Genomic DNA, 15,036 nt, shown 5'->3' on the forward strand with positions numbered 1-15,036 from the left:
CCAACTCCTGCCTTCTTGCTTCTCCAGGAAAAGCTGTTCTGTGCTTCATGTCTTCTGATGTCCTGGTCCAGTAGATCAGGTGAGGAATGGAGAAAATGAGATCTTAAATATAAAATGAATTTGGAGGTGATAGGGAAAAAAACACCAATTTTTACACATTATTGGATGCATCCCCAGATCCATATGTAGGAAACTAAGTGCCCAAATAATGCCGTGGTGCCTGGAGAGTAAGTGATGCCAATGGTGTTGGAGATGGAGTGATGCTGGTGTTGGGAATGGAGCAACTCTGGTGTTGGAGATGGAGTGATGGTGGTGTTGGAGATAGAGTGATGGTGGTGGTCTTAGAGATGGAGTGATGCTGGTGGTCTTGGAGAAGGAGTGATGCTGGTGTTGGAGATGGAGTGATGCTGGTGGCCCTGGAGATGGAGTGATGCTGGTGGCCCTGGAGATGGAGTGATGCTGGTGTTGGGAATGGAGCAACTCTGGTGTTGGAGATGGAGTGATAGTGGTGGTCTTGGATATGGAGTGATACTGGTGGTCTTGGAGAAGAAGTGATGCTGGTGTTGGAGATGGAGTGATGTTGGTGGCCCTGGAGATGGAGTGATGCTGGTCTTGGAGAAGGAGTGATGCTGGTGTTGGAGATGGAGTGATGCTGGTGGTCTTGGAGAAGGAGTGATGGTGGTATTGGAGATGGAGAGATGCTGATGGTCCTGGAGATGGAGTGATGGTGGTGGTCCTGGAGATGGAGTGATGCTAGTGGTCCTGGAGATAGCGTGATGCTGGTGGTTTTGGAGATGGAGTGATGGTAGTGGTCTTGGAGATGAGGTGCTGCTGGTGGTCCATGAGATGGAGTGATGGTGGTGGTTTTGAAGATGGAGTGATGCTGATGGTCCTGGAGATGGAGTGATGCTGGTGTTGAATATGAAGTGATGATGGTGATCTTGGAGATGGAGTGATGGAGGTATTGGAGATGGAGTGATGGTGGTCCTGGAGATAGAGGGATGCTGGTCTTGGAGATAAAGTGATGCTGGTGGTCCTGGAAATGGAAGTGATGCTGGAGGTCCTGGAGATGTGGTGATGGCTGTTGTCTTGGAGATGGCATGATGGTGGTAGTCTTGGAGATGGAGTGATGGTGGTGGTATTGGAGATGGAGTGATGCTGGTGGGCCTGGAGATGGAGTGATGGCCATTTTCTTGGAGATGGCATGATTGTGGTGGTCTTGAAGATGGCATGATGATGGTGGTCCTGGAGATGTAGTGACGCTGGTGAATTTGGAGATGGAGTGATGCTGGTGGTCCTGGAGATGGAGTAATGGCTGTTGTCTTGAAGATGGCATGATGATGGTGGTCTTGGAGATGGAGTGATGGTGATGGTCTTGGAGATGGAGTGATGCTGGTGGTCCTGGAGATGGAGTGATGCTGGTGGTCCTGGAGATGGAGTGATGCTGGTGGTCCTGGAGACAGAGTGATGCTGGTGGTCTTAGAGATGGAGTGATGGTGGTGTTGGAGATGGAGTGATGGTGGTCCTAGAGATAGAGTGATACTGATCTTGGAGATGGAGTGATGCTGATGGTCCTGGAGATGGAGTAATGGCTGTTGTCTTGAAGATGGCATGATGATGGTGGTCTTGGAGATGGAGTGATGCTGGTGGTCCTGGAGATGGAGTGATGCTGTTGAATTTGGATATGGAGTGATGGTGGTGGTCCTGGAGATGGAATTACTGGGTGGTTTTGAAGTTGGAGTGTTGCTGCTAGTGCATGGAGATGATGTCTTTCTATGGCTTCTTGGAGCTTGAATAATGCTGGTCATATTAGAGATGGAGTGATGCTGGAGATCTTGGAGATGGAGTGATGCTGTGTTTTTGGAGATGGGAGTGATGCTGGTGGTCCTGGAAATGGAATAACTGGGTGGTTTTGAAGTTGGAGAGTGGCTGGTGGTACACGGAGATGATGTCTTTCTGTGGCTTCTTGGAACATGAATTATGCTGGTTGTGTTGGAGATAGAGTGATACTGGTGGTTTTGGAGATGTAGTGATGCTGCGGTCTTGGAGATAGAGTGATTCTGGTAGTGTCAGGGATGGAGTGATGCTGGTGGTCTTGGAGATGGAGTGATGGTGATGGTCTTGGAGATGGAGTAATACTGGTGGTCCTGGAGATGGAGTGATGCTGATAGTCCTGGAGATGGGGTGATGCTGGCCCTAGAAATGGAGTGATGCTGGTCTTGGAGATGGATTTATGGTGATGTTGGAGATGGAGTGATGCTGGTGGTCCTGGAGATGGAGTGATGCTGTTGAATTTGGATATGGAGTGATGGTGGTGGTCCTGGAGATGGAATTACTGGGTGGATTTGAAGTTGGAGTGTTGCTGCTAGTGCATGGAGATGATGTCTTTCTATGGCTTCTTGGAGCTTGAATAATGCTGGTCATATTAGAGATGGAGTGATGCTGGTGGTTTTGGAGATGGAGTGATGCTGTGGTCTTGGAGATAGAGTGATTCTGGTCGTGTCAGGGATAGAGCAATGCTGGTGGTCTTGGAGATGGAGTGATGCTTGTGATCCTGGAGATGGAGTGATGTCAGTAGTGTTGGAGATGGAGTGATGCTGGTGGTCTTAGAGATGGAATAATGCTGGTGTTGGAGATGGAGTAATCTGTTGGTCTTGGAGATGGAGAGATGTTGGTGGTCCTGGAGATGGAGTGATGATGGTGGTCTTGGAGATGGAGTGATGCTGGTGTTCCTGAAGATGGAGTGTAGCTGGTGTTGGATATGAAGTGATGCTGGTCTTGGAGATGGAGTGATACTGGTGGTCTTAGAGATGGAGTGATGGCCATTGTCTTGGAGATTGCGTGTTGGTGGTGGTCTTGAAGATGTCATGATGTTGTGGTCTTGGAGATGGAGTGATGCTGGTGGTCCTGAAGATGGAGTGATGCTGGTCTTAGAGATAGAGTGATGCTAGTGGTCCTGGAGATGGAGTGATACTGGTCTTGGAGATGAAGTAATGCTGGTGGTCCTGGAGATGGAGTGATACTGGTGGTCCTGGAGATGGAATGATGCTGGTGGTGTAGGGAATGGAGTGATGCTGGTGGTTCAGGAGATGGAATGTAGCTGGTGTTGGAGATGGAGTGATGCTGGTGGTCCTACAGATGGAGTGATGCTGGTGGTCCTGGAGATGGAGTGATGGCTGTTGTCTTGGAGATGGCATGATTGTGATGGTCTTGAAGCTGGCATTTTGGTGGTGGTCTTGGAGATGGAGTGATGCTGGTGATCCTGGAGATAGAATTATGTTGGTGGTATTGGAAATGGAGTGATACTGGTGGTCCTGGAGATGGAATGATGCTGGTATTGGAGATGGCATGATGGTGATGGTGTCAGGAATGGAATGATACTGGTGGTGTTGAAGATGGAGTGATGTTGGTTGTCCTGGAGAAGGAGTAATGTTAGTGGTATTGGAGATGGAGTGACGCTGGTAGGTATGGAAATGGAGTTATGCTGGTTGTCTTGGAAGTGGAGTGATGTGGTCTTGGAGATGAAGTGATGCTGGTTGTCCTGGATATGGAGTGATGGTTTTGGTGTTAGAGATGGAGTGATGCTGGTGATCCTGGAGATGGAGTGATGGTGGTGGTGTTGGACATGGAGTGATGCTGGTGGTGTTGGAGATGGAGTGATTCTGGTGGTTCTGGAGTTGGAGTGATGCTGGTGGTCATGGAGATGGAGTGATGGTAGTGGTTTTGAAGTTGGAGGGATGGTGATGGTCCTGTAGATGGAGTGATGCTGATGGTTTTGGAGTTGGAGTGATGCTGGTGGTGTTGGAGATGGAGTGATGCTGGTGTTGTTGAGGATGGAGTGACGCTGGTGGTTCTGGATATGTAGTGATGCTGGTGATCTTGGAGATGGAGTGATGCTGGTGGTGTTGGAGATGGAATGATGGTGATTGTGTCAGAGATGTAGTGATGCTTGTGTCCTGGAGATGGAGTGATGCTGATGTTGATAGGGATGTAGTGATAATGTGGTCTTGGAGATGGAGTCATGTCTGTGGTGTTGGACATGTGTTGACGCTGGTGGTTCTGGATATGTAGTGATGCTGGTGGTCCTGAAGATGGAATGACTGGGTGGTTTTGTAGGTGGAGAGTTGCTGGTGGTGCATGGAGATGATGTCTTTCTGTGGCTTCTTTGAACTTGAATGATGCTGGTTGTGTTGGAGATGGAGAGATCCTGGTGGTTTTGGAGACAGAGTAATGCTGGTGGTGTTGGAGATGGAGTCATTCTGTTGTGGCAGGGATGGAGTGATGCTGGTGTTAGAGATGGAGTGATGCTGGTGGTCCCGGAGATGGAGTAATGTATGTGGTGTTGGAGATGGATTGAGGCTGGTGGCCTGGAGATGGAGAGAATCTGGTGGTCCTGTAGATGGAGTGATGGTGGTGATGTTGGAGATAATGTGATGCTGGTGGTCCTGGAGATGGAGTAATGTCTGTTGTGTTGAAGATGAAGTGATGCTGGTGGTCCTGGGAATGGAATGACTGTGGTGGTGTTAAAGTTGGAGAGTTGCTGGTGGTGCATGGAGATGATGTCTTTCTATGGCTTCTTGGAGCTTGAATAATGCTGGTCATGTTGGAGATGGAATGATGCTGGTGGTCTTAGAGATGGAGTGATTCTAGTGGTCTTGAATATGGAGTGATGTTGGTAGTCTTGGAGAAGGAGTGATGCTGGTGGTGTTGGAGATGGAGTGAATCTGGTGGTCCTAGTGATTGAATAATGCTGTTGAATTTGGAGATGGAGTGATAGTGGTGGTGTTTGAGATTGATTGATGCTAATGGTCCTGGAGATGGAATGACTGGCTGGTTTTGTAGTTGGAGAGTTGCTGGTAGTGCATGGAGATGATGTCTTTCTGTGGCTTCTTGGAACTTGAATGATGCTGGTCGTGTTGGAGATGGAGTGATGCTGGTGGTTTTGGAGATGGAGAGATTCTGGTGGTGTTGGAGATGGAATGATTCTGGTGGTGTCAGGGATAGAGTGATGCTGATGTTAGAGACGGAGTGATGCTGGTGGTCTTGGAGATGGAGGATTGTTGGTGATCCTGGAGATGAAATGACTGTGGTGGTATTAAATTTGAAGAGTTGCTGGTGATGCATGTGGATAATGTCTTTCTGTGGCTTCTTGGAGCTTGAATAATACTGGTCGTGTTGGAGATGGAGTGACACCAGTAGTCTTGGAGATGGAGTGATGCTGGTGGTCCTGGAGATGGAGTGAATCTGGTGGTCCTGTAGAAGGAGTGATGCTGGTGAATTTGAAGATGGAGTGATGCTGGTGGTCCTGGAGATGGAGTAATGCTGGTGAATTTAGTGATGAAGTGATAGTGGTGGTCTTGGAGTTGGAGTGATGATGGTGGTCCTAGAGATGGGGTGAATATGGTGGTCTTGGAGATGGAGTGATGCTGGTGGTTCTGGAGATTGAGTAAATCTGGTGGTCCTGTAGATGGAGTGATGGTGGTGGTCTTGGAGATGGAGTGATGCTCGTGGTCTTGGAGATGGAGTGATGCTGGTAGTCCTGGAGATGGAGTGAATCTGGTGGTCCTGGAGATGGAGTGATGCTGGTGGTCTTGGAGATGGAGTGATGCTGGTGGTCCTGGAGATGGAGTGATGCTGGTGGTCCTGGAGATGGAGTGATGCTGGTGGTCTTGGAGATGGAGTGATGCTTGTGGTCTTGGAGATGGAGTGATGCTGGTGGTCCTGGAAATGGAGTGATGCTGGTGGTCCTGGAGATGGAGTGATGCTGGTGGTCCTGGAGATGGAGTGATGCTGGTGGTCCTGGAGATGGAGTGATGCTGGTGGTCCTGGAGATGGAGTGATGGTGGTGGTCTTGGAGATGGTGTGATGGTGGTGGTCCTGGAGATGGAATGACTATGGTGGTGTTGAAGTTGGAGAGTTGCTGCTGGTGCATGGAGATCATGTCTTTCTGTGGCTTCTTGGAGCTTGAATGATGCTGGTCATGTAGGAGATGGAGTGATGCTGGTATTTTTTTAGATGTAGTGATGCTGGTTGTTCTTTGGGAGAATATCACATCATGAGTCCAAATTATTTGTAATATGTTAATATGTTTATGGATTAATGAACTGACTGCCCAGCGGGTTTCCTGGTCACTCTGCCCAGTGGGTCACTGGGTTCCCAGCTCACCATGGCTAACAGGAGAACAGATTTATGTGTTGCAATGTCTATTGGGACATCAGTTTCTTGGGTCCCCATGCAGGTTGTGCTGTAACACATCTCTACCAGCTCACTTGCTGTGTCACCATGGGGTGCCTCCTGGTGATGCAGCCTCTGCATTCTCAGCTCCTGCTGGCTCCTGAATAGGAGACTGAAGAATAGGGCCTGGAGGTGACACGTTCCAGTGTGGGCTGCCGAGGGTACTGCCTGCTGCCTGAGACCAGCCATCTAGCCTCTCTGTCCCGGGCTTCAGGGGTCCTTCCCCACTCACCTCCACTGATATCCCCTCTGCAGGGCAAGCACCCTCTCCCTCCAGCCCCTGTGTCACCCCAGCCCTGGCACAGGAGCAGGCGGCCTGGCCCCGGGCCTGGGGCTTGCTTCCTGCCTCTCCACTGCCAACCCGTCCTGTTCTGCAGGCTGTGGCTGGCTCACTTCCAGTCTCAGTTTGGACTGGAAAGTCCCTGTGAGCCTGCTCTGGCCTGTCCAGTAGGCCAGGGCTCTAGTGACACACTCGCATGGTGCAGCGCCTCCGACAGGGGACTGGTGGCACTGCACCTGCTGGGCTGACAGAGGTGCTCTCCAGGGTCCTCGGCAGTGAAGGTGCCATGTGGCGGGACAGACATCACATGGCTCAGACAGCTGCTCCACCTCTGTTTGCTCAACAGTCAGATCTGTACACAGCCCACAGCATCCTTCCAAGGGAAACGCGAATCAAAACACAGTGCTACTTCACAGCCCCCAGCAGGATGACTCTTTAAAACAGGAACTAAGGAGTGTTGGTGAGGATGTGGAGGTTAGTGCCTGCGCATGGCTGGCAGGGACGTAAAGCAGTAACACTGCCATGGGAAATGGTTTGTCAGGCCCTTGGAGGCTAAGCACAGAATTACCAAGTGACCCAGCAATTCCACAACCAGCTGCAACACGAAGGAATTGAAAACAAGTGTTCAAACAAACACTACACAATTGCTTAGAAGAACACTAAATAATAGTCCAAATGTGGAAATGACCCAAATGTCCATCAAAGGATGAATGGATAAACAACATATGTTATGTCCATACTGTGGAATATTATTCAGTCATAAAAAGAACAGTGTATGGATGCACAGACACAAGATGCACATGGCTGGATCTTGAAAACATTGCACTCAGTGAAAGGATTCAGGTGTAGAAGGCCACAGAGTGTATGATTTTATTTAGTGAAATATCCAGAGCAGGTGAGTCCAGAGAGAAAGAACGTAACCAGTGTTTGCTAGAAGCTGGAGCGAGAGGGAGGGTCTCCTTTGGGGGGTGATAAAAACATTTTAAAACTAGAGTTGCTGCCTGTGTTCAGTCTGACTGTGGTGAACACCACTGAGCTCTCTACTTAGAATGTTGAATGATCATTCATTCCTAAATGCTGAATTACTCAGAGTGAGTAGGTTTCACTTGAGTAAAGATAGGAAAGGTCGAATGTCCTCCTTTGGTTTGGTTTTGCTCTTGTGCTGCTGGACTGGAACCCGGCCTCACACACCAGGCAGCGCTCTGTGGCTGAGCCGCGGCCCCGCCCAGGTGTATTTAGCTGGAGATGTTTTAGGGCTACAGGAGGAAGCTCCGCTCTCCCATGGGCAGCGACTGGGCTTCTTGGTGCTGTGCTGTCTAGAGACCGCGCCAAATCCAGATGCACTGCAGAGCTGCAGCCTGGGATGGGGTCCCCCCAGACCCCAGGTGGGTGCCCTCTGGTGAGCCCCTCCCCTTTCCCACCAGCCCTTGTCCATGTGCTCCCATGTCAGAAGGCACTGGTCAGCCTGGCTGGGGGACAGGAGCCGTGAGGCCAGCAGTACCACCACAAGACGCCCCAGCAGGCAGAAGGTGGCCTTGGGACGACGCACACTGCACAGGCTGGAGGGGCAGGCCCAGGGACGACCTGGCTGACGGCAGGGCCCCTGTGGATGTGGCCCACAGCGGAGGCAGAGGAGACAGCAGGCCGCTCAAGTGACATCGGCATCAGGCTGGAGGGACGCGCAGTGAGCTGTTTATAATTGTTTTGTAATTCACCCTGTAATTTATTGATCTGTAATTATTTTTAAGATCAGTTAACATGCTCCTTGGAGCAAAAGATTGAGCAACACACTGCCACTGCCATGTGTTCTGGGGGCTGGGCGGGGGCAGGGCTGGTCTGCTGGGAGAGGAGGGCGGAGCCCGCAGGGACAGGGGATGGGAGGGGCCATCCACTGCCCACCCGCAGCCCAGAAGGGCATGAGGGTGCCACGTGTGGGCCCTGTGTGCCCAGGAGTGTGGGCGTGTGTGACGTGGCAGGATTTGGGGTGTGTAAAATGTGAGTGTGTGAGGAAACACTGAGTGTGCACACATGTGACAGTCTATGTGCAAGTGTGTGTGTGTACAAGTGTGGGGTGAGTGTATTATGACATGGGGTGTAACAGTGTTTGTGTGTGTGTGTGTGTGTGTCAAGTGTAGGGTATATGAGTGCATGTTTGGGTGTGGAGTGTGTTGGTGTTTGTGCTGTGTGTGGGTGTCAGGGTGTGGTGTGAGTGGATGTTGGGGAGTGGGGTGTACTGTGTGTGTGTATGCGAGTGCCGAGTGTGTGGAGTGCCAGGTGTGAGTGCCAGGTGTGGAGTGCCAGGTGTGAGTGCCAGAATGGAGTGCCAGGTGTGGAGTGCCGAGTGTGTGGAGTGCCAGGTGTGAGTGCCATGAGTTTCGGGTGTGAGTGCCAGGTGTGGAGTGTTGGGTGTGAGTGCCAGGTGGGAGTGCTGGGTGGGAATGCCAGTTGTGAGTGCCAGGTGTGGAGTGTCAGGTGTAAAGTGCTGGGTGTGGAGTGCCAGTTGTGAGTGCCAGGTGTGGAGTGTCAGGTGTAAAGTGCTGGGTGTGGAGTGTCGGGTGTGAGTTCCAGGTGTGAGTGCCGGGTGTGAGTGCCGGGTGTGAGTGCCAGGTGTGAGTGCCAGGTGTGGAGTGCCAGGTGTGAGTGTCAGGTGTGGAGTGTCGGGTGTGAGTGTCGTGTGTGGAGTGCCAGGTGTGAGTTCCAGGTGTGGAGTGTCGGGTGTGAGTGCCAGGTGTGAGTGCCGGGTGTGGAGTGTTGGTTGTGAGTGCCGGGTGTGAGTGCCGGGTGTGAGTACCGGGTGTGAGTACCGGGTGTGAGTGCCGGAAGTGAGTGCCGGGTGTGAGTGCCGGAAGTGAGTGCCAGGTGTGGAGTGCCAGGTGTGAGGGCCGGGAGTGAGTGCCAGATATGGAGTGCCGGGTGTGGAGTGTCGGGTGTGAGTGCCAGGTGTGGAGTGCTAGGTGTGAGTGCCAGGTGTGAGTGCCAGGTGTGGAGTGCCAGGTGTGAATTGCCAGGTGTGAGTGCCGGGTGTGAGTACCAGGTGTGAGTTCCAGACGTGAGTGCCAGGTGTGGAGTGCCAGGTGTGAGTGCGGGGTGTGAGTGCCGGGTGTGAGTGCCAGGTGTGGAGTGTCGGGTGTGGAGTGCCAGGTGTGAGTTCCGGGTGTGAGTGCTAGGTGTGAGTTCCAGGTGTGAGTACCAGGTGTGGAGTGCCGGGTGTGAGTGCCAGATGTGAGTGCCAGGTGTGAGTGCCAGGTGTGGAGTGCCAGGTGTGAGTACCAGGTGTGAGTACCAGGTGTGAGTCCAGGAGTGTAGTGCCAGGTGTGAGTTCCAGGTGTGAGTACCAGGTGTGAGTACCAGATGTGGAGTGCCAGGTGTGAGTGTCGGGTGTGGAGTGTCGGGTGTGGAGTGCCAGGTGTGAGTGCCAGGTATGAGTGCCAGGTGTGGAGTGTCAGGTGTGAGTACCAGGTGTGAGTACCAGGTGTGAGTGCCAGGTGTGGAGTTCCAGGTGTGCGTGCCAGGTGTGAGTACCAGGTGTGGAGTACCAGGTGTGGAGTACCAGGTGTGAGTGCCACGTGTGGAGTGTCAGGTGCGGAGTACCAGGTGTGAGTTCCAGGTGTGAGTGTCGGGTGTGGAGTGCCAGGTGTGAGTGCCAGGTGTGAGTGCCAGGTGTGGAGTGTCAGGTGTGAGTACCAGGTGTGGAGTGTCAGGTGTGAGTACCAGGTGTGGAGTGTCGTGCTGGGACACACTGGACACCTGGTTTGCTGGAGAAGGACCTGAGCACCTGGTCGTAGCCCACATCCATGACCCGGGCAGGTCCTGAGGGTGGGGGGTTCTGCAGCTGCCCTTCTTGCTTCTGGCCAATCCTTCTTCTAAGGATCCGTACAGTGACCGTGGGGAGAATCTGGGCAGGGCCCTGCAGGACACTCGAGGCGTCCCTCTGGCTGGGCCTCCCAGGCTGCGTCCCTCGGGGGCCACCGAAGCGTCTCTCACTGTGATTGCTCAGCAGGTGGGTTCTACTCGGCCAATGGGCTGCAGATGGCTGGACTGTGCTGACCCAGCTGCCTGAGTCACTGTGCACCTACAGCACTGACTGGGCTTTAGGAAGTGGACACCATGGCCAGGGCCCTCTGAGAGGTGGAAGGGTGGCGCGAGGGGCAGTGCATCTGGCTCAGTCAGACGACTAAGATGCCACCCAGAGCACACGGGCCCTCGGGGCAGTCAAGGATGTGCTCCAGGGTCACCGTGTGGACCTGGAAGGTCCCCAGAGTCTCACGTTTTAAACATGGGGCCCCATGCAGCAAGGACCAGGGTGGACCTTCAGGAGGACATGAGTGGTCACGAGGGCTCTGATCTCACTGAAAGGTCATGCCCTGGTGGATCATGGCCAAGGGGTGACTCGGAGGGGTGGGGCCTGGAAGGCGGGAGCCGGTCGCTGCGAGTGCCCCGTTGGGGACCATTCCTGTCCTCAGCTCCTTCTCCTCTGCTTCCCAGCAACCAAGAAGGAAGTGGCTTCCTCCCCATTGTGATGCCCTGCCTGTCCCAGGCCCAAACACAAGAGGACAAGGGACAGGCACTGAGCCCTGGGAAACTGTGAGCCACAGTAAACCTCCTTCCTTTAAGTCCCTTACCTCAGGTCTCTAGTCACAGGGATGGGAGGCAGAGTGACACAGGGACACGCTCACTCCCCTCTGTGTCCCTTCATTCTGTCCCCTGACATCCCAGGCTCTAACCACTACAGTGGCCTGTCCCCCGATATCCCAGGAACTAACCACTACAGTGGCCTGTCCCCCTACATCCCAGGCAATAACCACTACAGTGGCCTGTCCCCCTACATCCCAGGCTCTTACCACTACAGTGGCCTGTCCCCCGACATCCCAGGCACTAACCACTACAGTGGCCTGTCCCCCGACATCCCAGGCACTAACCACTACAGTGGCCTCTCCCCCGACATCCCAGGCAATAACCACTACAGTGGCCTGTCCCCCGACATCCCAGGCACTAACCACTACAGTGGCCTGTCCCCCGACATCCCAGGCAATAAACACTACAGTGGCCTGTCCCCCGACTCCCAGGCACTAACCACTACAGTGGCCTGTCCCCCGACATCCCAGGCTCTAACCACTACAGTGGCCTGTCCCCCGACATCCCAGGCTCTAACCACTACAGTGGCCTGTCCCACGACATCCCTGGCTCTAACCACTACAGTGGCCTGTCCCCGACATCCCAGGCACTAACCACTACAGTGGCCTGTCCCCCGACATCCCAGGCACTAACCACTACAGTGGCCTGTCCCCCTACATCCCAGCCTCGAACCACTACAGTGGTCTGTCTCCGACATCCCAGGAACTAACCACTACAGTGGCCTGTCCCCCGACATCCCAAGCACTAACCACTACAGTGGCCTGTCCCCCTACATCCCAGGCACTAACCACTACAGTGGACTGTCCCCCTACATCCCAGGCTCTAACCACTACAGTGGCCTGTCCCCCGACATCCCAGGCACTAACCACTACAGTGGCCTGTCCCCCGACATCCCAGGCACTAACCACTACAGTGGCCTCTCCCCCGACATCCCAGGCAATAACCACTACAGTGGCCTGTCCCCCGACATCCCAGGCACTAACCACTACAGTGGCCTGTCCCCCGACATCCCAGGCACTAAACACTACAGTGGCCTGTCCCCCGACTCCCAGGCACTAACCACTACAGTGGCCTGTCCCCCGACATCCCAGGCTCTAACCACTACAGTGGCCTGTCCCCCGACATCCCAGGCTCTAACCACTACAGTGGCCTGTCCCACGACATCCCTGGCTCTAACCACTACAGTGGCCTGTCCCCGACATCCCAGGCACTAACCACTACAGTGGCCTGTCCCCCGACATCCCAGGCACTAACCACTACAGTGGCCTGTCCCCCTACATCCCAGCCTCGAACCACTACAGTGGTCTGTCTCCGACATCCCAGGAACTAACCACTACAGTGGCCTGTCCCCCGACATCCCAAGCACTAACCACTACAGTGGCCTGTCCCCCTACATCCCAGGCACTAACCACTACAGTGGACTGTCCCCCTACATCCCAGGCTCTAACCACTACAGTGGCCTGTCCCCCGACATCCCAGGCTCTAACCACTACAGTGGCCTGTCCCCCGACATCCCAGGCACTAACCATTACACTGGCCTGTCCCCGACATCCCTGGCTCTAACCACTACAGTGGCCTGTCCCCCTACATCCCAGGCTCTAACCACTACAGTGGCCTGTCCCCCAACATCCCTGGCTCTAACCACTACAGTGGCCTGTCCCCGACATCCCAGGCACTAACCACTACAGTGGCCTGTCCCCCGACATCCCAGGGACTAACCACTACAGTGGCCTGTCCCCCACATCCCAGGCACTAACCACTACAGTGGCCTGTCCCTCGACGTCCCAGGCTCTAACCACTACAGTGGCCTGTCCCTCGACATCCCAGGCTCTAACCATTACAGTGGCCTGTCCCCCGACATCCCAGGCACTAACCACTACAGTGGCCTGTCTCCCGACATCCCAGGCACTAACCACTACAGTGGCCTGTCCCCGGACTCCCAGGCACTAACCACTACAGTGGCCTGTCCCCCGACATCCCAGGCTCTAACCACTACAGTGGCCTGTCCCCCGACATCCCAGGCTCTAACCACTACAGTGGCCTGTCCCCCGACATCCCAGGCTCTAACCACTACAGTGGCCTGTCCCCCTACATCCCAGCCTCGAACCACTACAGTGGTCTGTCTCCGACATCCCAGGAACTAACCACTACAGTGGCCTGTCCCCCGACATCCCAGGCACTAACCACTACAGTGGCCTGTCCCCCTACATCCCAGGCACTAACCACTACAATGGACTGTCCCCCTACATCCCAGGCTCTAACCACTACAGTGGCCTGTCCCCCGACATCCCAGGCACTAAACACTACAGTGGCCTGTCCCCCGACATCCCAGGCACTAACCATTACAGTGGCCTGTCCCCGACATCCCTGGCTCTAACCAATACAGTGGCCTGTCCCCTGACATCCCAGGGACTAACCACTACAGTGGCCTGTCCCCCGACATCCCAGGCACTAACCATTACAGTGGCCTGTCCCCGACATCCCTGGCTCTAACCACTACAGTGGCCTGTCCCCCTACATCCCAGGCTCTAACCACTACAGTGGCCTGTCCCCCAACATCCCTGGCTCTAACCACTACAGTGGCCTGTCCCCGACATCCCAGGCACTAACCACTACAGTGGCCTGTCCCCCGACATTCCAGGCACTAACCACTACAGTGGCCTGTCCCCCGCAATCCCGGGCACTAACCACTACAGTGGCCTGGCCCCGACATCCCAGGCTCTAACCACTACAGTGGCCTGTCCCCCGACATCCCAGGCTCTAACCACTACAGTGGCCTGTCCCCCGACATCCCTGGCTCTAACCACTACAGTGGCCTGTCCCCTGACATCCCAGGGACTAACCACTACAGTGGCCTGTCCCCCGACATCCCAGGGACTAACCACTACAGTGGCCTATCCCCCCACATCCCTGGCTCTAACCACTACAGTGGCCTGTCCCCCGACATCCCAGGCACTAACCACTACAGTGGCCTGTCCCCTGACATCCCAGGGACAAACCACTACAGTGGCCTGTCCCCCGACATCCCAGGCTCTAACCACTACAGTGGCCTGTCCCCCGACATCCCAGGCACTAACCATTACAGTGGCTTGTCCCCTACATCCCTGGCTCTAACCACTACAGTGGCCTGTCCCCCTACATCCCAGGCTCTAACCACTACAGTGGCCTGTCCCCCAACATCCCTGGCTCTAACCACTACAGTGGCCTGTCCCCGACATCCCAGGCACTAACCACTACAGTGGCCTGTCCCCCGACATCCCAGGGACTAACCACTACAGTGGCCTGTCCCCCACATCCCAGGCACTAACCACTACAGTGGCCTGTCCCTCGACGTCCCAGGCTCTAACCACTACAGTGGCCTGTCCCTCGACATCCCAGGCTCTAAACATTACAGTGGCCTGTCCCCCGACATCCCAGGCACTAACCACTACAGTGGCCTGTCTCCCGACATCCCAGGCACTAACCACTACAGTGGCCTGTCCCCCGACTCCCAGGCACTAACCACTACAGTGGCCTGTCCCCCGACATCCCAGGCTCTAACCACTACAGTGGCCTGTCCCCCGACATCCCAGGCTCTAACCACTACAGTTGCCTCTCCCACGACATCCCTGGCTCTAACCACTACAGTGGCCTGTCCCTGACATCCCAGGCACTAACCACTACAGTGGCCTGTCCCCCAACATCCCAGGCACTAACCACTACAGTGGCCTGTCCCCCTACATCCCAGCCTCGAACCACTACAGTGGTCTGTCTCCGACATCCCAGGAACTAACCACTACAGTGGCCTGTCCCCCGACATCCCAGGCACTAACCACTACAGTGGCCTGTCCCCCTACATCCCAGGCACTAACCACTACAGTGGACTGTCCCCCTACATCCCAGGCTCT

At 54.5% G+C, this 15,036-nt stretch overlaps 1 long non-coding RNA gene across 3 annotated transcripts in view; it reads left to right on the forward strand.

The window, feature by feature from the left end:
* The first annotated feature begins 8,074 nt into the window (after window positions 1-8,074).
* The window catches only part of LOC144375517 (uncharacterized), a 29,257-nt gene continuing 22,295 nt past the window's right edge, over window positions 8,075-15,036 (forward strand). For all 3 annotated transcript variants that reach the window (XR_013435558.1, XR_013435560.1, XR_013435559.1), the window contains exon 1: window positions 8,075-8,198. This is a non-coding gene — a long non-coding RNA (uncharacterized LOC144375517). The remainder of the gene's footprint in view (window positions 8,199-15,036) is intronic.

Source organism: Ictidomys tridecemlineatus, chromosome 2 (genome assembly GCF_052094955.1).
Source record: "Ictidomys tridecemlineatus isolate mIctTri1 chromosome 2, mIctTri1.hap1, whole genome shotgun sequence".
NCBI lineage: Eukaryota > Metazoa > Chordata > Mammalia > Rodentia > Sciuridae > Ictidomys > Ictidomys tridecemlineatus.